Genomic DNA, 25732 nt, shown 5'->3' on the forward strand with positions numbered 1-25732 from the left:
GAAAAAATCGGTCAGAACATTTCACCCTTGACTTTAGGCTACTGATCATTCGCTAAATGGAGCTAACATCTGTAGAGGAATAATATGAAACAAAACTAACTGATCTATTTCTCGTACCAAATCTACAGTATTGGAGTAGGGAAGGAATGCACTGAATAAAGCAGCAAATAGCTACTAAATTGCTAATAGTAATCATAATACCCCCTAATATTTGTCGTAGAGAATGTAAGTCAGATAACCAATTGAAGAGCCAGTCAAACCAGCCCTGGTCAATGTGTTTTCTAACCTCTTCAGTCAAGTCATGAAGTTTGTCAATATGAGCCTGAATGGATTTAGTATGATCTGACAGATTAAAACAGCAAAGACCCTCAAAGTCATAACAGTCATGTCCATGTTTGAGCAAAAGATAATCAATAGCAGCCCGGTTCTACAAGATAGCTCTGCGTTCACCCTGGACATCAAATAGCATGTCAGATAGAATTGTAGAAGTATGATTGATGGATTTGACCATCCAGCAGGCCATCTTCCCTATAGATTTAGCATTATAGACAGCCAAGGCTGGAACACCAATAATTGAAATAGCCAAACTAAGGTATTCAGATTTGGAATATAAATGTAGTGAAGAATCACAATCTTCATGTAACATCATAGCATCACGAACCACACGGGAATATGTATTAGGATGTGAGGAAAATATCAATAAACTTAGTCTAGTGATGTCACAAGGGCCTCCAGAAATGTTCGCAGGAATGTAGGGCCAGGAGGTATTACCACAAGAGAAAAGCCATCCAGAAGGTAACAACATTGTACGATAATGGCTAGGGGTAACTACTAAGCTTTTACAGGTCATATTATTTTTAACAGAAGTACATGATTTCGGAGGTCTTCGGGAACACAAAGTTCGTTCATGAGCTGAAAAAGAAGTGGACGCTTTTAGTTTCAAACGCATACATTCAGTAATTGCATTGGGATCACATGTAAGGAAGAAGCATAAGTCTCCCTGAGTAATATTATATGTGGTTATTTGGGAATGAATTGGTGGTATTGGATCAAAAAGTACAGTACATAACGGACAATATTCATGGGTTGCGAAATCACCAAGGATCACGTTGGGGATGGCATTTGATATGTTAAAGATATGGGCTAAAGTCTCCAACGAAGCGGGGACAGCAACCAAACAGGTCGCTAGAATGTCAGTTACCGAACGCATCGGTGTTAGGCAAAAATGTGGAGAGTTGGTAACTCGTTTAGCTAAAATAATCCAAAAATTAGATGATGAATCCCACGCAGCAAAGGAACGCGGTACTCGGGTTATCGAATCAACCACAGGCTGTGGGTTCCCTCTTTTCCCGACGTAGCAGACCAAAAGGAGTCCAACGCCGACACATCCTGCAGCAACAGTCCAGAGAATGATCTGAAAGAAAATCAAATACAGGTATTATTCATTCTCGTAAGTAACATTTGTCAGCCGGGACAGCTTCCCAGCTATCTTTCCCTGGTCTCATGACTAGAATCGTATTAACATGACCGGTTGCAATAACTTCAGCTTGTTCAGGGTGATTTTTAGGCGATTGCACCCATACTCTAGCTCCAGGATTATCCGTGGAGCCAAAACCTTTTTGTCCTCGTACAGTTAGCAACGTTGGGGCAGTGCCTTTTTGAATCTCACCACTGAAAACAGGCATTATCAGCAACTGAGCAATTCGGTCCGTTTTGTGAATTAATAAATCAACCTCACTGCTATTCAGCAGGAGCACCTTAATCTCTCCCTGATAATCGCTGTCAATGACTCCTCCAAGTACTTAAATGCCTTTTAAAGCCAGGCCCGATCTAGGGGCGATCAGTCCAAAATTTCCAGTTGGTATACAGACACCAACACCAGTTTCAATGATAACTCGATCTCTGCTTTTAATAGTAGTGTCATTCATGGCATGCAGGTCCAAGCCTGCGGAACCTGGGGTTGCTCTACATGGAGCCAGTGCTCCGGGGGAAATTTCCCAGTACATTACAGTATTGCCAACGGTGTTTGGCTTTGCATCAATAACTGGAGGAAATAAACGCATTAATGGAGATTAAGCATTTAAAAAGGGACGATTATTTAGAATTAACAGTGCTTGAACAAATAATCTCTCCAATTCTTATAATTATTGTCAGTTTATTTTCGCAATTGATCTTTTAGCAAACCATTCATTCTCTCAATAAGGCCTGATGCCTGTGGATAATATGGTATATGAAACACCCATTTGATGTTATTTTCCACACAAAATTCCTGCACCAATCTTCCTCGAAAATGGGATGCATTATCAGATTGAATTTGAAATGGAACACCATAATAGAGCATAATCAATTTCAATGTTTTAATGGTAAACACTTGGGTAGTTTGTTTACAGGGAAAAGCCACTAAAAGGCCACTGTATGTATCAACAATGGTGCAAACGTATTGGCAGTTTTTACTCATAGGGAGTGGACCAATATAATAAATCTGCCAAATTTGAATGGGCAATTTTCCTCGATGTAAATGACCTTTAACAATTTGAGGTACTTTTCGTTGTCTAGAATGTTGGCAAATAGGACAATGCAAAATGGTATCTTTAATCAAATTTATAGGAATATAAATTCCTCGATCGGCGGCCCACCTGCTAGTGGCTCTCTCTCCAAAATGTCCTGCTTTCTGGTGGGCCCACTTCGCCAATCCCGCCAAATCAGAATCTTGCATGTCCACCACTGCCTCAGCAATTTTAGATTTCTCATCTACAATGTTATGAAAGAATTTGTCAAGGGAGTCTATAGGGGTATGAGCATCCACATGAAAGATTGTAACAGTACTTTGTGGGAGAATTTCCCAAATTTCTTGCCATAATTCTTTTCCCCACAGTTCTTTTGAATGCAGTTCCCAATTATGAGAATACCAAGTTGGTAACCAAACCGCCAGTCCATTAGCAGTGGACCAAGAATCAGTAAAAATATGACATGTGCCAGGTAACTCTTGTTTTAAAACTTGATAAACATCATATAATTCAGCAAATTGACTACTCTTTCCCTCACCAGTTGTACTCAGTAATTTTTGTGTGATCGGATTATAGGACACTGCCTTCCAATGCCGTTTCTCTCCTATGTACCTCGCTGAACCATCCGTAATACACACATGGTTTCTGTCCTCCGCGGAAAAAACATCAAATGGCTTACCGCACTTAACAGGGGATTCCTGTACTACGGGTACGGAGCAATCACTCCCAGTCTCAGTCGATGGCGCCTGCGCCACTCGCTCATGTAAGGATGCTACACCTTTCGGTCCCACAAGTGCCCTGTCTTGTATGTACCATTTCCATTTAATCACACTCGCCTCTTGAGCATGTCCAATTCGATGAGTTTTCGGCGAACTCAAAACCCACTGCATTATAGGAATTTCAGGTCTCAAAATCACATCATGTCCCAAAGTCAATTGCTCGGTATCCACCAGAGCCCAATAACATGCAAGTAGCTGTTTCTCAAATGGTGTATAACGCTCATCAGCATCGGGTAACTTTTTAGTCCAGAAACCTAATGGTACTTTATTCCTGCTTTGTTTTTGCCACAAACTCCAATTTGCATACAGACCTTGCACGGACACATTCAAATCCACATCACCGTCACGCACAGGCCACAAATCCAAGGCATACTGATTCGCTTCTTTCGCCAAATCAAACGCATCCTGCTGCAGTTTACTCCATTCAAACGCATTCTTTTTGCGAGTCACTCTATATAAAGGGGCTAAAATCTGACCTAGATGTGGGATATGTTGACGTCAAAATCCAAATAAGCCAATAAAGCTTTGAGCTTCTTTTCTATTTCTTGGAACTGCAAAATCGAGAATTTTCTGTTTCACTTGTGGAATCACCTCTCTGTGACCTTCATGCCAATTAATACCTAAAAATTTTACGTTTTGAGATGGACCTTGCAATTTATTGGGATTGATTTCCCAACCTTTCTCACGTAAATGATCAATAATTTTATCTAACTGGGTTTGAACTTGGTCTTGTGTCTCACCTTGAATTAAAATATCATCAATATAGTGACATATCTGAATTTGCGGGTGTACAGGTACTTCGGACAAATGTTCCGCCACCAGCCGGTGACAGATCGTAGGACTATGCACATAGCCTTGAGGAAGACTTCTAAACGTCATTTGACGTCCATTCCATGTAAAACTGAATTGTTCCTGACACTCAGGGGCAATCGGGATTGAAAAGAAAGCATTGGCAATATCAATAGACGCATACCATGTTCCTGGATGCTTCTGAATTCTCTCAATTAAAGTAATTATGTCTGGTACTGCAACAGTCAAAGGGGGTGTATGTTTATTCAATTTGCGGTAATCAACAGTCATACGCCAAGAATTATCACTCTTGCGTACGGGCCAAACGGGATTATTCCAAGCAGAAGTGACCGGAGTTATAACTCCTGCATCCACCAAATCTTGAATTGTAGCACTAATTTCTTCATGACCACCTGGGATACGATATTGTTTTTGGGGAACAACCTGTGTAGCCTGGGGAATTTTTATAGGGGGCATTCTTAAGCGACCTACTCGTACAGGTCTGGATGATATGTAACTTTTACTTCCAAATTGATAACAGCCGTCATCTACATGCAATGTCATTCCTTTCAAAATGTCAATTCCGATTATGTATTCCAGAAGTGGCACAACTAAAACAGAATATTCTTTTCGAGGAATTCTACCTATTTTCATTTCAAGTGTAGTTTGCACTGTGGGAGTTTCCTTTCCACCTAAACCAGTAATTGTGAAAAACCGACCTTTACATTTCTTTGATTTTCCATGAATAAGAGTGGCCTCCGCTCCTGTATCTACCAATGCTCGGGCCCTTTGGATATTACGATGTTTCTAAAAAATTTCAATATCTACATAGGGTCTATTGTCTTTATGAGCCCACCTGCGTACTGGAGCTTGACCTATTTCCTAGTCATTCTTACTGCGTTCTGTCATCCAGGACAAATCAGGATAAATGCTCTCATATTTCTTGGATGGGAAAATATCATGTTCATATCCATCCCCATTACGAAACGGATTCTTGTCATCTGCATGGTATTGTGAATTTCGATCAGAAAATCTGTGTCGATCCTCCCTTTTCCTCATCTCGGGGGACTGATCCCTTTCACTCCTATATCTGCTGTTAACACGATCATCTCTCCCCCTTTCTCTTCCCCCTCTCGCCCTCTCTCTTTTTCACATCGAGGGGACACACCACGTTCACGCCGTCGACCATCACGACGATCAGAATCATCACAACATCTATCATCTCCACTGTCATCAGAATGTTCACGATCACAATCATTCTTACGCACACGTCGGGCACCCTCCTTCCGATCCAAACCACGGTCGCGGAACATGTCCCACAAGCGATTATTAGGTTCACCATCAGTGTCTTCACTCTTCACACCATCAGCCAGCAAAGCAAGATACATATCACGTCGAGTGAACTTATAATTCCCAGCAGTACGACCCTCAGGTCTGGACTGCCTCTCAGGTTTGAGCCATTCACCCAGCTCACCAAGCTGACGCACAGATTCAAGCACCATAGACAAAGCATTGCCAGTCTGATTAATCGACAAAGTCATCATAACCTGCTTATAAGCAACAGGGGAAGAACGGATAATACGATTACGCACCGAAGATGTCAACAAACCATCTAACAATCTGTCAGATGTACTCAGAAAAATCTCAGTTTTCATCACCTCTTTCAGCCGTTGCGCTGCATCGCGCAAGGTGTACCACGGCTTGTCATTCACAGGCCAATCAGATTCAGTAGGGTATTTGTGATTACAGCCATCAGTCGCTAACTGGAGCAGACTAATTTGGCCAGCAGCATTATAATTTCGGAAATGATCTTGTACAGTAGAATCGGAACTTAAAGAGCAAAATTTCAAGGCATCTCCTGCATCTAACATGATACCCGCAGCGCCTAACCCAGAAAGGCGCACCATCCACGTAAGCAAGGCCTCACCAGGCCGTTGTCGAAATCGTTGCAAAATGTCACTAACTTCCTGTTGTGTAAAATCTTCTAAACTATCCAAAGGAATACCATTTGGATTACCAGGAGCTTGTTGCAATTTTCGTCGAAAGACCGGATGCCCAGAAACCTCCGGACGAGCATCCGAAGAAGCCCGATCCATAGATTTAGAAGAACAATCAGAATGAGAAATATCATTAGAACGGGAAGAGCGACCACGGTCGCCAGAATCATCATGTGTATCACAAGAAGCAGATTTACAGTCACGTCCGGAGCGAGAAAACTCGCGCCTGTCAGATTCCTCAGCCGAGGAACCGGAATCATTCGAGTCCCAGATATTACCATCCCATTCATCAGGATTCCAGTCCAGCCCGGCTTTCGCCACGACTAGACGCACCTTCCGTTTGGAAACATGACCACGACGATTCTTATATTTATATTTCGCAATTCGAACAGCAGCCCTTTGGGCTATAGTCTGATAAGTTTCAAGTTTGTCGGCAAGCAATTTATTTTGACATCGCAAAAGAGTATGAGCATTCTGCACTTCAACACACTTTTCCTCCATATCCACATATTGTCTCTGCAATTTCAAGAATTTCTCATGTACAATCCTGTACGCAGTCAAAACAATCCAACCTCTGCGTCCTAAAATAGGAAGCTCATCACCCTTCACTACTGGCGCTTTCTGCAAACAAGTAATAACATTAGCCGGCTCTGCGAGCTCCAAACAAGAAGTCCAATATGGCCGGGATGCCCGCCACTCCCTCCCAACACCAATCCCCAAGGATGGGAGAAGTCGGACACAGGTTTGAACTTTTGGAAGGCGGGAGGGAGTCACCCTCCCGGCCGTATTTATTAAAATATGAAACAAAATTTAAAACATTAAATAAAAGTTTCATCATTATGTACAATTTTACATTTATTACATTTCGATGAAGACATGTTCTTTGGCTAACCTTAACACATCTCTAATACAAAGGTTTCCTAGCCGAGTCTAACATCCTGAAAATGCATACATTCTAAATTAAAATTGTACATCCTAGCATTAAGGGCCAACGGCAAGGTCTTAACCGGTGTCAGATCCCTACTACCAAAACTCGCCCTCACGGTGTGAGTGGCGCATGCGCCGAGGACTCTACCCTCATTGCCAACTGTAACTTCCCTTGTCGTGGTGGGGGCCCCCTTTCCACTCGATGCCATCTTAAAGGTCGTCCGAGTTCCCGTGTGAGGTATCTGTAGGAAGGACAGTGTGGACTCCCCCCATCCCCACACTCTCTATCTGCCGTCGCGGATATCCGGCACCCGGGAAATTAGTAGGAGGGGCATCTAGCCGCCTCCCCCCTGGGAGGGGCCTATGGCCGTCTCCCCCTAGGCGACCCATCCTTAGTGGGTGCCGCCTCCCCGTGGAAGGGGCCAATGGCCGCCTCCCCCCGGGCGCTCCCATCCCTCTGGGTGGCGCCCCCCCCTCTAGGGACCTTGAAATTACTGCTCACCGATCATGACCTTTCCGCCCGACCAAAAAATAAATACAACAGTTGTTTACCTACTAAGGAAAGAAAATTTCTGACATAGCCTTGATGTGTCATCAACTGCTCACTCCTACTAAGAAAAACCATTATCCTAAAGGCAGAAGTTATATCCTTATCTTAAACAGTCTTCTACTTTTTCTACAAAGGAAAAAAAGGCCAATTCATCTATTCTTCAGCAAAACTTTATTAAAACAAACATTGCCATAAGGGGCTGGTGGGTGGGTCAAAATTGCCGCTTGTTCCGTCGAGGGCTCACAAACAACGAGTGGGTGCAGCCTTCAGAGCGCAGGAACAAGAGGACGCTTCTTCGGATTCCTGCTCTATTTATTCCTCTGCGGGAAGGCGTGTACCCTCCTTCGGTACGCCTTCTGGGCGTGGTCTTCTGTGCAGGTGTTTAGGACAACCCCTCTTGGGCGGGAAAAGGCGCGCCCCGGCTACGCCACTTCGGGCATACCAGCCGAGCCACGCCCCCGCCCAAAATGGTTTCCCGGGAGGATCGGGGCACCCAACCATACGTTCGGGGGGACCGAGTGGTCGCCCCATTCCATTCTCACTCAAACCAGTAGAATCGGCCCACTCACGGGCCAAAGCCTCGTAAAGGCGTCGAATCCCAGCCGGGAATTTCAACAGGCAATTTAAAAGTAGATTTCGATTCACGCAAAAACATTTTGACAATTCAAAAAAGATATATACAATTATAAACAAATAATATACAAGATAAACTGTGTTCGCGCCGAGTGCAAACCAACAAGATAAAAATAATTTGAGCACACTGGCTTCGTAAACAGTTCGTGACGCCAGATGTAACGACCGGATTCTCGGACCAGATAGAATCAGCTCATCAGAGCACCACTACCCCAGCCGAAACGTAATCACCTCCCTCCTTAGGACCTATTTACAACAGGTATCTATGTTTCCTACCCAAGGATGGGGAATTAGCAATATACATGCTTGGATCTTCTACAATACCACACTTATACAATATAGTCTCGCGACCATATAGGCCCAGACTAATCTACCCTAGGACAGTTCTGATTACTTACCATTACACACTGGCTACACCCAGTGCTCGCTTAAGATAGGCACTGTATCCCCCCAGTGCTCTCACTATTTCATACAAACACAAGCCACAATCCTGTGGGTATACACACTAACCTCAGTCAGTGCTCTCATTAACGCCTCTTTCTCTAGAGACGATCTCATTACACACCAGTATCCACCCTGGTGCTCTCATTAACGCCGCCTTACAACGACGATCACTTTCCTATGAATACCGTAAGCTCTTCATATTGGGGAATCTCTAGCTATTTATCAAAGGTATAATACTACGATATTATGGGTCACACAATGATAGCCAAATTAGATGATGTACAACTTGTCCTCTACTTCAAGGGCTCCTCTAATCCTCATTATTCAACTACTGCTTACCTGATCGGGAGTCGCATCCGTTCACAAAACAGTACCTGACTAGAAGAACAGGTTACCTTTTCATATAAGAATAAGAGGCACATGCCTGTTCACTAAGAACTGGGGTACTTTATTTATCAGAACAACAATATCAATATAACACTATACTATAACATATAGCCTGCAAAGGAAAATGAAAGGTTAGAATGTGCACGCTAATAAGAAAGGGTCGACACACCTTATTAATATGAAGTCTGGACTCAGCAGTCATCTGGGTTCCCTTCTCGTCTGTGCCTTGGCTCGTCTTTAAGGTCACACCTCTGCAGTCACGGATACACATCTGCACCGCTATGCTATGTCTCCTTTGCCTTACTCCAAGTCACTGGAACCTTCCTCTCATCAGCTGCTTTCTCTCTGGCTGTTCTGCACTACTCCTCTCTCCTCTCAATCGCGGACCATCTTCACTTCTCGGCTTCGATCTTATAACTCAGTTTCAGCCACTCTGGTATTCGTTCCCTTAACTAACTGCTTCACTCTGTATGCTCTGATCTAAAGGTCAAAGCTCGCCAGCTGCTCCAGCTAAAATAACTTCAATCTTTCTAAGAGAGTATCAGCTTCTCGATCTTTCTCTGACTTTAAAATGGCGACTGTCTGCCCTGAAATAATTAATGGCATTGATGCTAACAGCTAGCTGCCGCCTACAGACTGACTAATTCACTGCCTCATGCCGTCACTAATATGGAAGCGTGTCCCTTCATGGAAAGTTACGGCCAGTAACCTGCCGCCCACCAAATTCTTGTACCTCCCCGTACCAAGGACACATTCCCATCCGGCCGGCCTGATGTTGTGTCTTCGGAATGGAGAAAAATACAGTCTTTCGATAAGGGCCAGCCTGAGCTCAACACCTCATAACTAAAACATTACATTTGACCTAAAAGCATCTCAAGCTGCCGGGGCAGAAAGAAAGATGGAGTCTCTCCCGTTTGAGGCCTACAAGGCCCGAAATAAGCATAACTCCTTAGAAGGTATACTAATACTCTTACAAAAGGACGGATTATCACTAATACTTATGAATCTATCCCCTAACATAAGTTTATAAGCCCTGATCTAAGGAAAAGGGTACGGAATTATATCAACACGCTTTGTGAATAGGCTCTATTTACGGTTCTAATCCTTCCACTAGAATGATAGTAGACTGAAGTCACCTCCAAACACCTTCCCTCAAGGAAGGGCCGAAAAAATCGGTCAGAACATACGCAGAAATGTGTCTCCTGTGGAGTGGAGGTCGGAGCCCCTTGTGCCCCCAACAACCTTTGTTCCTCTCTCTGGGCACCTACGTGTGCCCGGGGATACTACACGTTAAGAGCTCCGGAAATGGGGGGGCGGGTTCGAGCCCATCGGCTTCTGGGGACGAAGCTTGAGGCAGTCTCAGGGCCCCTGAACTGCTTCCTTCCTGGAGCAGTCTTCAGCTGACAGTGGAGAGGTGGGCAGGCAGGGCTTAGTAGGGGTGCTCAGGTTCCTGCCCCCAGCAGTCTCCGTGGAGTGGAGGGATCGCTTCCTGCATCTGGTAGTCCCTGGTGACGTGCAAGCGGCTTCCTGCAGCACTCCCTGCTGCATGCCCTCCTTTGTCGGGTCGCCATGTTTGCTGTTCCGCTTCTATTGTTCCTGCCGGGGGTCTCGCCTCCTCTCCCCTGCCTTTCCCATGCAGGACTAGCCGGGGGGTCATTTCTTTTAACTTGACAGCACGCAACCAACAGAGCTGACATCTCATGTGAAGGCTCTCCCACTGCAAGACTGATGTGCCCCTATCTGACCCCCCTGTGCCTGCCTGCATACACACCGTCTCTTGTAGGCGATCGGAGACACATGGCTGTATGGGTGACTTTATGCCTATTTTGTTAGTAAACCCCCGTTAGTAGGGCCCGCCTTCATTACATTTTAATTTGGCATTCAGAGCATCATCGCCATCCTCACGGGCTAGTTCTGCCCCAGCATAAGGCGCTGTGAAATTTGCTATTACTGCACCTATTATCTCCTCAAATGGTTACAGTAATATGTGCTTTGTGGGGCTCACAGTGTGTGGGGGGCTCGCAGTGTGTGGGGGGCTCTGTGTGGGTGTGTGGGGGGCTTGCAGTGTGTGGGTGGGCTCTGTGTGGGTGTGTGTGGGGGCCTCTGTGTGGGGGGGCTCTGTGTGGGTGTGTGGGGGGCTCTGTGTGGGTGTGTAGGGGGGTCTCTGTGTGGGTGTGTGGGGGGGCTCTGTGTGGTTGTGTGTGTGGGGGGGCTCTGTGTGAGTGTGGGGGGCTGTCCGTGGGTGTATGTGTGTGGCATTTGCAAGAGATTAAGCTATTGGCATTGATTTATCTGTTTTCAAAACGAACACATAAATAAAAATGTTGTTATTTACAATGCCAATAGCTCTAACTTTTGCAAAGGCGAAACCGTTGCATTGTAACTGCTTGTTTCTTTTGAAGTGAAAGACAATAGTTGTTGTACTAAACTTAATTCTCCCCTTTGAGGGTCTCGTGGATTGTCCAAGAATTCTATCAGAGGTTGATTTTGTCATTCAGAGTACTTGAAATAGTTGCTTGAACTGGCAGTTCCTGTGGGGCTGGGATTACCCAGGTTGGTTGTTGCTGTCGGGGGCGATTGTAAGAAAGATAGCACTGAGTTGTTTTTATGCACCTGGGCTTGTATATAATGACATTTGAACAATGCAGCCCCTCGGATGTCAGAATGTTCATCTGTTGGTTAACCCCTTGCGCGCTAGCGGTTTTCCCGCTGTGTGCTGGGTTTTTCGAAAACCTGCGTTACATGACGAGCTGAGCTCGTCATCAGCATACGAGAGCCGTAGCTGATGACGAGCTGAGCTCGTCATCAGCATCGAAGGGGTTAATGGACCTATCGTGGTGTCTTGCAGATGAAAGGGGTTTATTCACATTTTTTTTGCCTCTGACCTGTTTTCTCCACCTTTGTCTATGGATAACGCTACAACCATGTCTGGGGTAAGCATGGGCGAATTTTGCGAATCTCGCGTTCGCGAATTTTGCGGATTTGCGAACTCGCAATTCGCAAAATCCGCGAATTCTCGCAAATTTGCGGATTTTTTTTTTTTGTGTGTTCGCGCGGGTTTCTGCCAGTTCGCGAGGGTTTTGTACAATTTCGCAAACGCGAACTTACCTGTCGGGTCGCAAGTTTTGCGAACTTGTTGTTTCTACGTGTCCAGCCTGTTTGGGACACTCTTCTTCATCACTGCCACTCTCTGTCACCACTGCCACTCTCTGACTACTCATGCCACCCTCTGGCCCACCCATGCCACCCTCTGTTTCATCACAGCACCCTCTGGTTGTCCAGTCAGTGTACATTATTGTGGCAAAGCAAAGCACACCTTCCCTGCCTCAAGTGAGCTGAATTAATTTGGGGCTGATTAATGTGTCACAGAATATTTTTTTAGCTGGCACCTGCTTCCTTAGTGCTTCCTGATTAGTGATCTTTTGCACTTGCTAAGTGCTTTCATTGTTGCAAAATTAGTTACAACACCTGCCCTGCCCCAACTGACAATAATGAATTTGATGTAAATAATTAATTTACTCTCTTAATTTCTATGCAGATAAGTACTTAATCAATAATAACTCAATCGAAATGAAGGAAAACAGAGTCCGTGGTGTAAGAGTTTCTAAGGGTTTTATTCCTCATAAAGGAATCAGGATATCATGTTCTGACCACCACACAGGATGTCAGAAGGGATAGATGAGCGCGCCGTCGTTTATTGACAATACATAGCTTATATACTTGATTTACATCATAATGTTCAATGTAAGAGGCGTAACAGCTGAGAGAAGACAAGATAACAGTATACACGTGGTGCTAGTACATCATCAAGAGGCGTAAACTAGGCGTGAACTAGGGTGTGTGCTAGAAACGTCACTGATAGGTGACGCAAGTGGGTGGCACCAAGGGGTGGTGCTAACAGAATGTTGCAATGTCAGCAGAAATCGGAAGCTTGGATGCGCGCGCAGCTGCATGACGTGTGATAGACGGGGTGCAGGGGACTTGACATTTACACTGGCGGAAAGAGACAGAAGTCTGGCATGTCAGATCAACTTGTGCTTCTATCATATCTGATATCTGATGTTTAGGAACTAAGCTATCTGGGCAGAAAGGTCTCTAGAGCAGAAGCTATTCTATACTTGCTGTGAGTGCGTGTATAAGCGCCTGAGTGTCTGTATGAGAAGCGTGGGGGCATGGGGCCTTCCATGGAAGCATGGCAACAGAGGCTATGAATTACTTGCATAAAGACAGGTCGGCCCTTTAGCCCTGTAGTTGAGGAAGGATGTTTACTGAAGCTAGCAGGCTGGAATGTATCTTCGGGGAGGAAAACAGATAACTCGAAGATTATAGTCAATCTTGGCAGGCAGCAGGCTGAGCTGAGCACGGAGGGCCGCGCTAGAAGTAAGTCAGAGTTCACGGGTACGGGGGCTGCTTGGGCAGAGGCCCTCGCAGTCAGAAGCCAGAAAAGAGGCTCGGTGGCAGAGATTCAGGGCCTACTTTCAGCCAGGCTGAAAAACGTAGGAGTACACTTCAAAAAGACGTTGGCATATCATACTTAGGAACGGACCATCAAACCCATTCATGGTGGGTCTGAAAGAGGACAAGTTAACGTTGGACGCAAATGTATTTGCGTCTTCATAGCTGGTACAGGAGGGAAGTTACATGCACTTTTAACTCGTACATGGAGTCGGTGGGGTACTCGCTAGGGAACACAACATGACCATAAAATTTATATTACCTCATTCCCTCCTTGTTCCCTACGGACCCTTCATGATATATCGATCCTCATAAATCGATCAGTTTGTTCTTGTAACATTATATGTTCGTCTTTCTTTCTTTGACTGTTTGAGAGGCAACTGGAATGCTCAATGCAGGATGTGGCACACAGTCCACATATCGCTGGCCCACACTGCAGGCACAGGCAACAACTGAATACTATAACAAGGCCAATGCCTAGGAAGGATAAGATCTTCCATCCCCAAGCTGTTAACGTAGTCCAGAACCAACCGGACCAAGTCCAGGTGCCTGGATTCTGATGTATCTGATTTGCAATTTTATGTAAACGGGTGATAGCTTGATAGACAGATGGTGCGTTTTGTGGAATGAAAACACAGCAACTTGACCCGATGACCTTACAGGCTCCACCTCTATCTGCCAAGATGACGTCAATCACAAGGCGATTTTGAAGGACAACAGTCCGTATAGCAGACTGCTCCTCTGTTAAGTTACCTAGAGCGGAGGCAGTTTCGTTCACTACTGCTTCGAGTGTTCTCGTTAATCTGCGTATTAATTTACTGTTTTGGACAGGCCCTAGGAAGAAAAAGAATCCTTTATTGAAATCAGTGTACTGTTCCCATGCCGTTTCTGTGTAGTCGACAAGGGGAATATCTCTTTTGGGTCTATTCGGTGCTAGATTCGTATTTCTATGGTAATCAGGGGGAGCTAGAAAAACAGGTGGCAGGAGGAAGGCAATGTAACAGGTACCATCCCAATCTGGAGGCAAACGTATGTATGCGGTATGACCACAAACAAAGTAGGAATGACTGATAGCTTTAAAGGACGATTTACCATGGTCACTGAACTCGACCACAGTAGTGCATTTACTATGACCTACGTGTACTGAACCTTTCTTGCTAACACATAATTCACCTGTGACTGGTAGTACTAACATATGGGGCAGAACTGGAGCAGTTTCAGATTCAACAGTGAGGATCATAAGGCTAATTGTGTAATTACCTAATCCATATACTTCATTTTCTAGATCAGTTCCTATTCGAGTGGGAAGTCCCTCTTTATCAGGATAACAGACGTTGAGCAGGACTAAGTTCAAGTTTCCCCAAACCCAGCCCCCATCGAAAACAGCAATATCAGGATCTAAAGAATTAATTATTTTAAACCATGCTCCACAGGAGCCATTGTGAGTGAATGGGTACGGAAAGAGAGGCAAAGCTCCCTTGTAATTCTGGTAGGGAGGGAGTCGGCCACATATCCAACAGTCTGTAGCATTATTTGTCTGATGGGAATGGTGTAACATACTAATGAATGTATTGTTGCGCAGCGCAAGTCTGTAAGAGAGTTCATGTGCGGGAAGTTCACTAAAAGTGTGTTCAGCAGAGACATTGTAAGCAGATTGTTCACGCCTGAAAATAGGCCAGTACATAGGAAGCAGAATGCTGGCAATAATAATTAGAATACTCAGAAAAAACATGATTATTAGTGTCACTATGCAGTGACTACGAAGTGATTTGCAATATGTTCTTCTCTTTTCCTCTCTCTCTCTAACTCGATCTAGGGGATACATGTCAGAAACTATTTAACCGATTCACCTAGGGGAGGACTTAAACAATTAAACTGTCTGACTTGCTAGATCGAAGCTTCATACGGTAAAGTTCTTGAGGAGTCTTTTCTCTTTTAGGCACAGTAACGTCTTGTGCTTCAACACAGTCTTTGGTGGGGGTGGACGAGTCAGAGTCCTGTTTCAGTCCGTTTTTTAGTTCATTGCATAGTTTGATGTGACTCGTGTGGACCCACCCCTTTCTCCCCTCGATTTTCACGGCGGTCCTGGTGGTAAGCAGAACGGTCTTTGGAGACTTCCAGCGGGGCTCCAGCGGACTTTTCCGGTCGAAATTCCGGACGAGTACCAGGTCCCCTGGACGGACCTCATGCGCCTTTACATCGGTGTTGTCAGGGAAGGCTGCGGCAACCTGTGAACGACATGATTGGAGTGCAGACATCAAGGAGGCAAGGTAATCTGTCAACATGTTACAATCAATATCAGTGATCTTTTTCGGAACGGGCGTCCCCCACATATTCGGCGGTCTGCCAAAGACCACTTCGTACGGGGATAGCCCTGATCTCGAGTGGGCGACCATTCTCATGTAGAATAGTGCCACGGGCAGGGCGACTATCCAGTCGACCCCTTTTTCCTGACAGATCTTGGCAAGACGGATTTTTAGTGTCTGATTATGCCTTTCTACAAGGCCAGCTGCTTCGGGATGTCGGACACAGTGGAACCTCCACTGATATCCTAGCAAGAGGGAAACTTGTCTCATCAGCTCGGACGAGAACGGCTGTCCGTTATCTGAATACACGACACGGGGCAAACCGTACCGTGGGAAGAATTCACGAACCAACTGTCTGGCAGTGGTCGGAGCAGTGTAGTCTGGGACTGGGTATGCTTCGGTCCAGCGGGACAGAGCACAAACAATTACAAGGACATACTTAAATCCTCTACAGCTATTCATCTGGATATAATCCATCTGGAGGACTTCAAAAGGGTGATCGGGAGGATGAAATCCACCTTGCTCAACAGGGACACTTTTACCTGGATTGAACTGACAACAGATCATGCAAGTACGCACTTTCTGTTTTGCTGCTGCTCGTAAGTGTTTGTTGTACCAGAGATTCTGTAAACTGTCTAACATGGCTTTCTCTCCAAGATGGGCAGGACTATGTGCTGTATTTATCATGACTTGAACCATTGAGTCGGGGAGAAACCATATAGATTTTCCCTTCGTCACCCAACCTTGATCTGTCTGAATCCCTCCTAGTTCAGTCCATTTCTTTATCTCCTCTGGAGTAGCATGTGTCTGGATATCAATTACATCTAGGGCGGGATCTCTAACTGCCATACACTGGGTCTGGACTATTGTCTTTGTCACATCAGTAGTCTGGGTGTGAGTCAGTGCTGTATGTTTTGCTGTCTGGTCTGCCAGGTCGTTACCCTGGGAAACAGAATCTGTGACTTTAGTATGTGCCTTACACTTCATGACTGATATGCCCGAGGGCAAATGTATTGCTTCTAACAGTGCTTGAATGAGGGGGCCATGTTGGATCTTGGCCCCATGGGAAGTCAGAAAACCTCGTTCTTGCCAGAGGACTCCGAAGTCGTGTACAACTCCGAAGGCATAGCGGGAATCTGTGTATATGTTAACATTTCTGTTCTTGGCTAGAATACAGGCTCGAGTCAGAGCGATGAGCTCTGCCGCTTGAGCAGACAGTGTGTCAATACGATGTGTTTCTTTAATTTCAGTTTCAGTGGTCACGGCGTACGCGGCCACTAATTCTCCTGTACTTGTTCTCATGCATGAACCATCCACATAAAGTGTCAGGTCTGGATTTGTCAATGGGACATCTGTTAAGTCTCGTCTAGGCTTAGTTACTGCATTAATTATTTCTATACAATCATGCGGAGCTGGATCTGTCATAACTGTAGGTAACAGTGTTGCTGGGTTCAGGATGCTGCAACGTCTGATTTCTATGTGTGGCTGGAATAGTGTTAATTCATAACCTGTCAGTCGTGCTATAGTTAAGTGTTGAGTCTGGGTTCTGTTTAACAAAACCTCTACAGAATGTGGTACTTGAACTGTTAACTGATGACCTAAAACAATTGAATCACTTTGTCTTATTGCTAACGCTGTTGCTGCTACTGACTTTAAGCACGCAGGGAGTGCTTGAGCTACTGAATCCAATGTACTAGAAAAATAAGCACAAGGCTTATGTGAACCTGCTTGGTCTTGAGTGAGGACAGACAACGCTGTGCCATCACGTTCTGTAACAAAAAGTGTAAACGGTTTGCTGTAACATGGTGTCGCTAAAACTGGTGCTTGGCATAAAACTTTCTTTAATTCTTCAAAAGCTTGTGTGTGTTCCTGAGTCCAAGGGAGGACAGTCGAAGTCGCTGCCTCCTGTGTCGTTAACTGGATGAGTGGTTTAGCTAGAAATGCATACTGGGGAATCCATTGTCTGCAGTACGAGGTGAGGCCTATGAAGGCCCGCACTTCCTTTTGTGTCTTGGGTTGCGGCATGTTCACAATTAACTGAATGCGATCGGGAGTGAGCTGTCTCCCCACTTTGGACAGCAAGTGACCCAAGTACACAACTTGCTGAACACAGAATTGTAGCTTCGAAGGAGACACCTTGTGTCCCTTGTCGGCCAGGAAATGTAAAACTGTCAGTGATGCTTTTTCACATTTGGGCTCACTTCGTGCGGTGATCAGCAGATCATCGACGTATTGTAGTAAAGCGGTGTTAACTGGCATTTGAATACAATCTAGTTGTCTTTTCAGTGCTTGACTATAGATGCTGGGGCTTTCTGTGAATCCTTGAGGTGCGCGCGAAAATTTGAAACTGCGTCCATTTAAACAGAATCCGAAGAGATATTGGCTCTCTGGATCAATAGGCACGCTGAAGAAGGCGTTCTTGAGATCAATTACAGTAAAGAACGTTGCTTCTGAATCAATAGCAGTCAAGAGAGATGATATATCGGGGACCACAGGATACTGTGGGATAATGCATTTATTCAATTCTCGAAGATCAATCACCAGCCGATATACTGGCGGTGCATTGGGATCAGTACGTTTAAGAATCGGAATGATGGGTGAGTTACAGATATTGGAGTCGGTCTCGACGACCACTCCTTGGGCAATGAGCTCTTCAATGATTTTCAGTAAAGCCGCTACAGCATCGGGTGGTAACTTGTATTGTCTGATTCTGGGTAATACAACACCTGCCTTGAGGGTAACGCGGTATGGTGTAATGTGCATACATCCTACATCAGTTGGGCCTTTTGCCCACAAGTAATCAGGTACATTTTTCAATCTGACGTCAAACTCACGAAGAACGTAATGACCCTTGAAATCCCGCAGAAAGAGTCTAACCCCCTCCGGGGAGCAGCATATTATAGCTCCTAGAGCCTTCAGTGTTTTAATTCCTAACAGATTTTCCGGACATGATTTTGTTAGTAACAGGTCTGTAACGCGTGATAATGGACCCACAGCCAGGGGAACTGGTTCTGATACTTCATTTACAATAGGTTGTCCTGAAAAACCAAGGGAAACATTTTGTGAGCCTGAGAGGGGTGCCCCTGGAACTTCGTCATGACTTATTGTAGTGCGACTTGCCCCTGTGTCAATTAAAAACTTTCTATCTTTCCCCAATACTTGACTGTGTACATAAGGACCTTCTTGATCTACAGGAATCTCGATAAGAGGCAAGCCACCTTCCCTCTCTAGGCTGTTTCATGTATATCGGGAATATTCGGGGTAAGCAGACTGGGCATACTGGTACATCTGTTGTGAGACTTGCTGAGTTGCAGCAATGGGCTGTGGCTGTGGTACTGCTACGGTCTGTGCTGTCTGTGCAGATGCATGCATGGGCTGTGTATTCTGTGTAGACTGATGCTGGTTATGGTCTTGTCTAGGCGGATGCGGTCTCTCTTTAGTTTTACCTGTCGCTATGTTATGTTTCAGAACTGCACATTCGTGTACGTAGTGACCTGGCTGCTTGCAATAATTGCATGTCCCTTTAACAGGAGCTGCAGCGTGACTTGTCTGGGTCGTACCTTTCCTGTGACTGTCGGATGGGACCGTCTGGGCTACTAACATTTTCATTTTCGTGTCTTTCATGCGCTTCTGTTCCTGATCTTGTTCTTCCCTAATTCTATTCTGGTGATATTGTAACATTTGTAACATCTGGGATGGCGTATTTGCTTGCCATGTACTCTCGACTTTATACACTCTATTTTTAACTAACGGTAGGGAATTCTCGACTAACTTTGATACAAAAAGATGTGGGTACGACTCGCTACTTGGCTGGAGGCCACTATTGATAATAAAACATTTCTCGAATCTTGAATAAAAGTCGCTAGTATCTTCATCATGTTTCTGTTTACAGGACGAGATTGCATCCCAATCCTCCTTTCTAGTTGTCAATAATCTGGGCAGGACCTGTACTATCAAACCTGGTAATGCTTTAGTTTTGTCCCCAAGGCCTAACCCTGGAACCCGTTTTTTCTCTTCGTCTTCTATTTCTGCCCAGGCAATCTTTGTGTCTCCCACCTCCCATTCCTTTTCCTTTAATTTCTCGAATATACCCGTAGGCAATAATACTTTCAACATTTTCATGATATCATCATATGTGTAGTCCCCCATTAATAACATGTCTTTAAGCTCTCTATGGAAACCTGCAGGGTCTTTATCATGGCATGGTACTAATTTCTTCATTTCTAACAGTTCTAATTTAGTCAGAGGCGTGTGCACATACACGCGTTTCAAAACCTTGTCCTCACCCATAACAGGGTGTACTTCTCGTAAGGGGTTCTGACTTTCAATACCACCCCCGCACTGCATATGGTACATTTTCCTTTCTGGAGGTGGGGCGGGGACATATTCAGGACTTACAAAGGTATCATATCTGCGTCGTTGTTCTAGAATTATTTGAACTAATTTAGTGCTTAGGCCTCTCCATCTATCCATCAGTAGTGCTTCTAGTGTCTCATGTAAGGGACCTGGATCGGAATAATGTTTTCTGTACTTAATGAGAAGGTGCTGAATCATATATACCCCTGCTAATTTCTGTTCGTCGGGGGAGAGGTTCAGAAATGTCTGTGCTACGGTGTCATCATTATATATGTCTGCATTTTCGGCCCATGATACCGCTGATCGGGCTAATTCTTGTTCATCCATAGAATTGAGTACATGGTACCCCACTCGATCTCGAAGCCGTTTATCAGTTTCCTGGAACTGATGCTCAGCAGAATTCGGATTCGTTAAGGCAGAGAAGAAAACTCTCTTGCTTTCTGGACGGATACCCTTCCTAAGATAAGTTCCCTTACCTACATATGCTATAGTGCTTGTAGTCGGTTCTAGTTCTTCAGATTCTTCTTCCTCCTCGGAGGGAACCTTTTCTTTCTCTTTCTCGTGTACTGCTATCACTGCTTTCTTAATCTTTTTATACATGGCCTCTATGCAATTTTGTCTGTCATGTTTTCCATCAGCTATATTTTGACCCCACTTGTTCAATGCATCTAATTCACTCTGATCTGTTCCGGGCCTGTCTCGTTCTCTTATTAGACAATTTATGAAAAATCGTAGTATCAGTGCTTGCATGTTAACTTTCTGTTTCTCCAGGGCATCCTTAATACTGTCGGGGTCCTTTCCCGTTTGAATGAACTCATATATTCTATCTAGGCGCTCCTTCATTCCTGCATAACATAACAAACTATCAGTAGCAGATCTTAACCGTAAAGACGCTAATATCATTAAGTCGTCCTGTCCAGGTTCTGGATCATATCTACAAACTGACATATTTTCTTTTAGTGCATCAAGACGGGATGAATTAGAAGAACGGGGGGATCTGTGCGTAAGAGGACTCTGCATACCTCTGAGATTTAATCTGTGAGTCGGTGGCGGGGTCTGGAGACCCGCGGTCGCACCTCCTGAAGCGGAAACTTGGGCATTATCTCTGTGTGTAGTCAGTATCTGAATTTGTCTTTTAGTAGGATCTGATTGAAGTGGTTTCGGCAGATCAGTTTTAGGTGAGGGAAGTGGCGGAGCTGGCGGAACGGAACTAGTCTTTTTCGGTGTCGGCTGAGAGTGATCTTGGGGGGCAGTACCACCCCCGGCCCTGTCAGTAGGCAGGGCACGAACAGGCAGATTGGTGTAAGCTGGCGCTACATCTTCGAGATATGAATTTAGGAATATGTCTTTAGTAGTCTTATGCATTACTTTAGTTGGAACTAATGGTGACGGCAAATTTTTCGGTATTTCTGAAATGGCGTCAGGGGTACCATCGGCCAAAAGATACATGTTGTTCACTTTGCCATTTTGGATACGATCTATTTGTTCTACTTTTACTCGAATTCCCTCAGTAACTAATTCGTTTTCTTGGGCCTTTTCTGATTCTTTAAGCCTGTCTTCTCTACGGAGTGCTCTATCAGCACGCTTACGTGATTCCTTACGCCAAAATTCTATGGCGTCTTTCTGAGATTGTCTAGCTTTCTTTTTCCGTAATATTTCTTCTACCTTTATGATGCACTCGGCATCCCATGTTCCGTTAACTGGCCATCGGTATCTTTCCTCTAGGTGCTTGGTATAATCTGTCCATAACTCTAGATACAAGATGGCGTCTATGCCATGCTTATTATACATGAAATTACCTGGAGTGTCCCTAGGGGGGATTGGAATCTCTTCCTCTAACATCCCTTTCCTAGTTCCTATCTGCTTTAATTTGTTAAAAAACGGCATTGTGCCTACTTGATACTGAAATGCTTGATCCTTAATACTTAATTTCGCCTGTAACTATGTAAACAAAAAAAACACAATAGTGCACAAAAACAATCACATTCATACCACGACATTAATCACATGAAACATTTAAAGACATAGCTAACTTCCCCCTACTCTGAATGTACCGCTCAACGATACAGATACACTGCTGTAACAGTGCAGAAATTCGGAATACTTTATATACTGCTAAACAGTACAGATACACTGCCTAAAAACAGTGCAGACCGGACTTGCGTACCCAAACCCGTCTAGATACGACCCAGCAATGGTACTCACCGGGAAGCACGGAAAACAGAAGGCCTCGGAAAACTCGACTGGACTCGACTCGGAACTTCGGAAAACTTCGGAAAACTTCGGAAAACTTCGGAAAACTTCGGAAAACTTCGGAAAACTGGTGGGCCTCTTCACACCTCGGACCTTGCTTCCTTCGGCTGGGCTCTGGTCGGGATCCTCCGCACTCCTCACCGCCTCGTCTGGGCACTGATCGCAGTCTTCGTCACCTCCGTGTGTCAGAGGGGGATGCAGGAAATCCTGCCAGTACACGTGTGGTCCGTCTAACTGATGGCAGGGGACACGGATTGCAACGCACCTTCCGGCGCGTGAGGTGGGGGAGGGTCCCTGTTCGGGCGCCAAAATGATGTAAATAATTAATTTACTCTCTTAATTTCTATGCAGATAAGTACTTAATCAATAATAACTCAATCGAAATGAAGGAAAACAGAGTCCGTGGTGTAAGAGTTTCTAAGGGTTTTATTCCTCATAAAGGAATCAGGATATCATGTTCTGACCACCACACAGGATGTCAGAAGGGATAGATGAGCGCGCCGTCGTTTATTGACAATACATAGCTTATATACTTGATTTACATCATAATGTTCAATGTAAGAGGCGTAACAGCTGAGAGAAGACAAGATAACAGTATACACGTGGTGCTAGTACATCATCAAGAGGCGTAAACTAGGCGTGAACTAGGGTGTGTGCTAGAAACGTCACTGATAGGTGACGCAAGTGGGTGGCACCAAGGGGTGGTGCTAACAGAATGTTGCAATGTCAGCAGAAATCGGAAGCTTGGATGCGCGCGCAGCTGCATGACGTGTGATAGACGGGGTGCAGGGGACTTGACATTTACACTGGCGGAAAGAGACAGAAGTCTGGCATGTCAGATCAACTTGTGCTTCTATCATATCTGATATCTGATGTTTAGGAACTAAGCTATCTGGGCAGAAAGGTCTCTAGAGCAGAAGCTATTCTATACTTGCTGTGAGTGCGTGTATAAGCGCCTGAGTGTCTGTATGAGAAGCGTGGGGGCATGGGGCCTTCCATGGAAGCATGGCAACAGAGGCTATGAATTACTTGCATAAAGACAGGTCGGCCCTTTAGCCCTGTAGTTGAGGAAGGATGTTTACTGAAGCTAGCAGGCTGGAATGTATCTTCGGGGAGGAAAACAGATAACTCGAAGATTATAGTCAATCTTGGCAGGCAGCAGGCTGAGCTGAGCACGGAGGGCCGCGCTAGAAGTAAGTCAGAGTTCACGGGTACGGGGGCTGCTTGGGCAGAGGCCCTCGCAGTCAGAAGCCAGAAAAGAGGCTCGGTGGCAGAGATTCAGGGCCTACTTTCAGCCAGGCTGAAAAACGTAGGAGTACACTTCAAAAAGACGTTGGCATATCATACTTAGGAACGGACCATCAAACCCATTCATGGTGGGTCTGAAAGAGGACAAGTTAACGTTGGACGCAAATGTATTTGCGTCTTCATAGCTGGTACAGGAGGGAAGTTACATGCACTTTTAACTCGTACATGGAGTCGGTGGGGTACTCGCTAGGGAACACAACATGACCATAAAATTTATATTACCTCAAATTAGGGGCTGATTAGTGGATTTGAACTTCCAGCCTGGCTCCTGCTTGTCTCCCTTAGCTGTAATTCAGGACCTTTGTGGCATATGTGTAACTATTCTGAGGTTCAGAGCAGGGTCACATAATAGTTGCAAGTAGGCAACTGAACTCTGGAGGGGCCCCTCAGGAAGCACTACAGGAAATGGCTACTAATGATGAGCCTGAACTTTTGAACCTGGTAAGTACTTTCAGTTTTGCTAAGATCGTATTTCTGCAATTTAGCGCTTATTCGCGGGGCGCGAAGTTGTACTGGGAAGCCGCGAACTCACGCGAACAGTGCGAGCAAGCCATAAAATCCGCTGCTCGCGGATTTGCGGATTTTGCGGGAGATTCGCGAATATCGCGGATTGCGAATTTACCGAAAATCCGCAAAATCCGTGAGCGAAACGGATTTTCCGCCCATGCTTAGTCTGGGGTTCTGAGTCTTTTTTTTGTTTTCCTCTTGTAATGCCCTGGGTCACCCCTTAATTTCGAGGACCTCATGTTTGTAGACCATTTGTATTTGTCTTTTAATTGCTTTTATTTGTCAGTTAAGTTGTGGTAATAGTCAGTTTTTACTGGAGTTAATTAGATTTACTTTGACTTCACTCATGGCTTTATCAATTTTGTCAGAACTAGGGGTGGGTGAAAAATTCTGCTCCGCCGGCTAAATTTGCAAAACTCTATCAACTGCCGTGTGACAGAGCTTTTCCTCATGCGCCACTCCCCAATGTTAAGTTGGTTTTTCACAAGTGAGAATTTGCAACCCCCTAGAGCCTCCTGGTGAGATTTCTCAGTGCAGGTGGTCACAGCTGGTGACTACCATTTGTTTTGAGAAAGCTGCTGCTCAAGTAGAAAATATCCAGAAAGAAGCAGCAACCTCAGGCGTACCGCGTGGTACCATTTGCCTTGATAAGTCATTAAAGGAACAAACTCATGGTGCTAAAAATCAGCATGGGCAGTGCGATGTGGCAAAATTTGTCCACTTACAGAACACTACAGAATTTTATGGAGTTTTTAGGTAACTCAGCAGAATTCCGTGGAGTGAAAGTCCGTGAATTCTGCTCACCCCAAGTCAGAATTTGTCACCCGTGTCTGTGCACTGACTGGCATATTTAACATGTTTTGTAAAAAGATAGACGGCAGTGCAGTTATTTCAGCAACTGTTGTGGTGAGTTGCAGATGGATTTGAATACCAAGACACACCATCTGCACCATGAGAATGTATGCATGAATCACACAAGTGTAAGAGAAGGTAAAAACAGGGATCGCCAACCCATCTCAGCACAGCTCCTTCCCTTAGACAATGAGGACCCTATGTAGATCTTGGCAAACAGTTACTCAATCTCAACGGTGACAGATATTCCATCTGCCAAAATATTAATCCAATTATATCCTATGGGATTCCTATCTTGGTGGACGGGATATCCGTCAACATTGTGATGGAGTAACCATTCTGCCAAAATCTAAATCAGGCCCAGAGTTCCCTCTCAAACATCTCTGCACAATTCTATACTGGCAGTACAGACCCACTAAGGAAATATTAAAAATCTTCTACCATACCTGCAGAGCATCCCCTTATATGAAATGTACTCCCCAGTCAGATGGCTGCCCCAAGAGTGTAATGGTAGGCAGTCAAAATATCGAGTTGTTAATGTCGAAGTACCATATTATCGAGTCCTAAAAGTCGATGGTAAGAAATATCGACAACCAAAATATCGTTCTAGAAAATATCGATTTATGTGTGTGTTAATATTATCGAAGACATGAATTTCGAAATCAGTAATATCGAAGCTTAA

The sequence above is a fragment of the Lissotriton vulgaris genome, chromosome 3_1, assembly GCF_964263255.1.
Source record: "Lissotriton vulgaris chromosome 3_1, aLisVul1.2, whole genome shotgun sequence".
Classification (NCBI taxonomy): Eukaryota; Metazoa; Chordata; class Amphibia; order Caudata; family Salamandridae; genus Lissotriton; species Lissotriton vulgaris.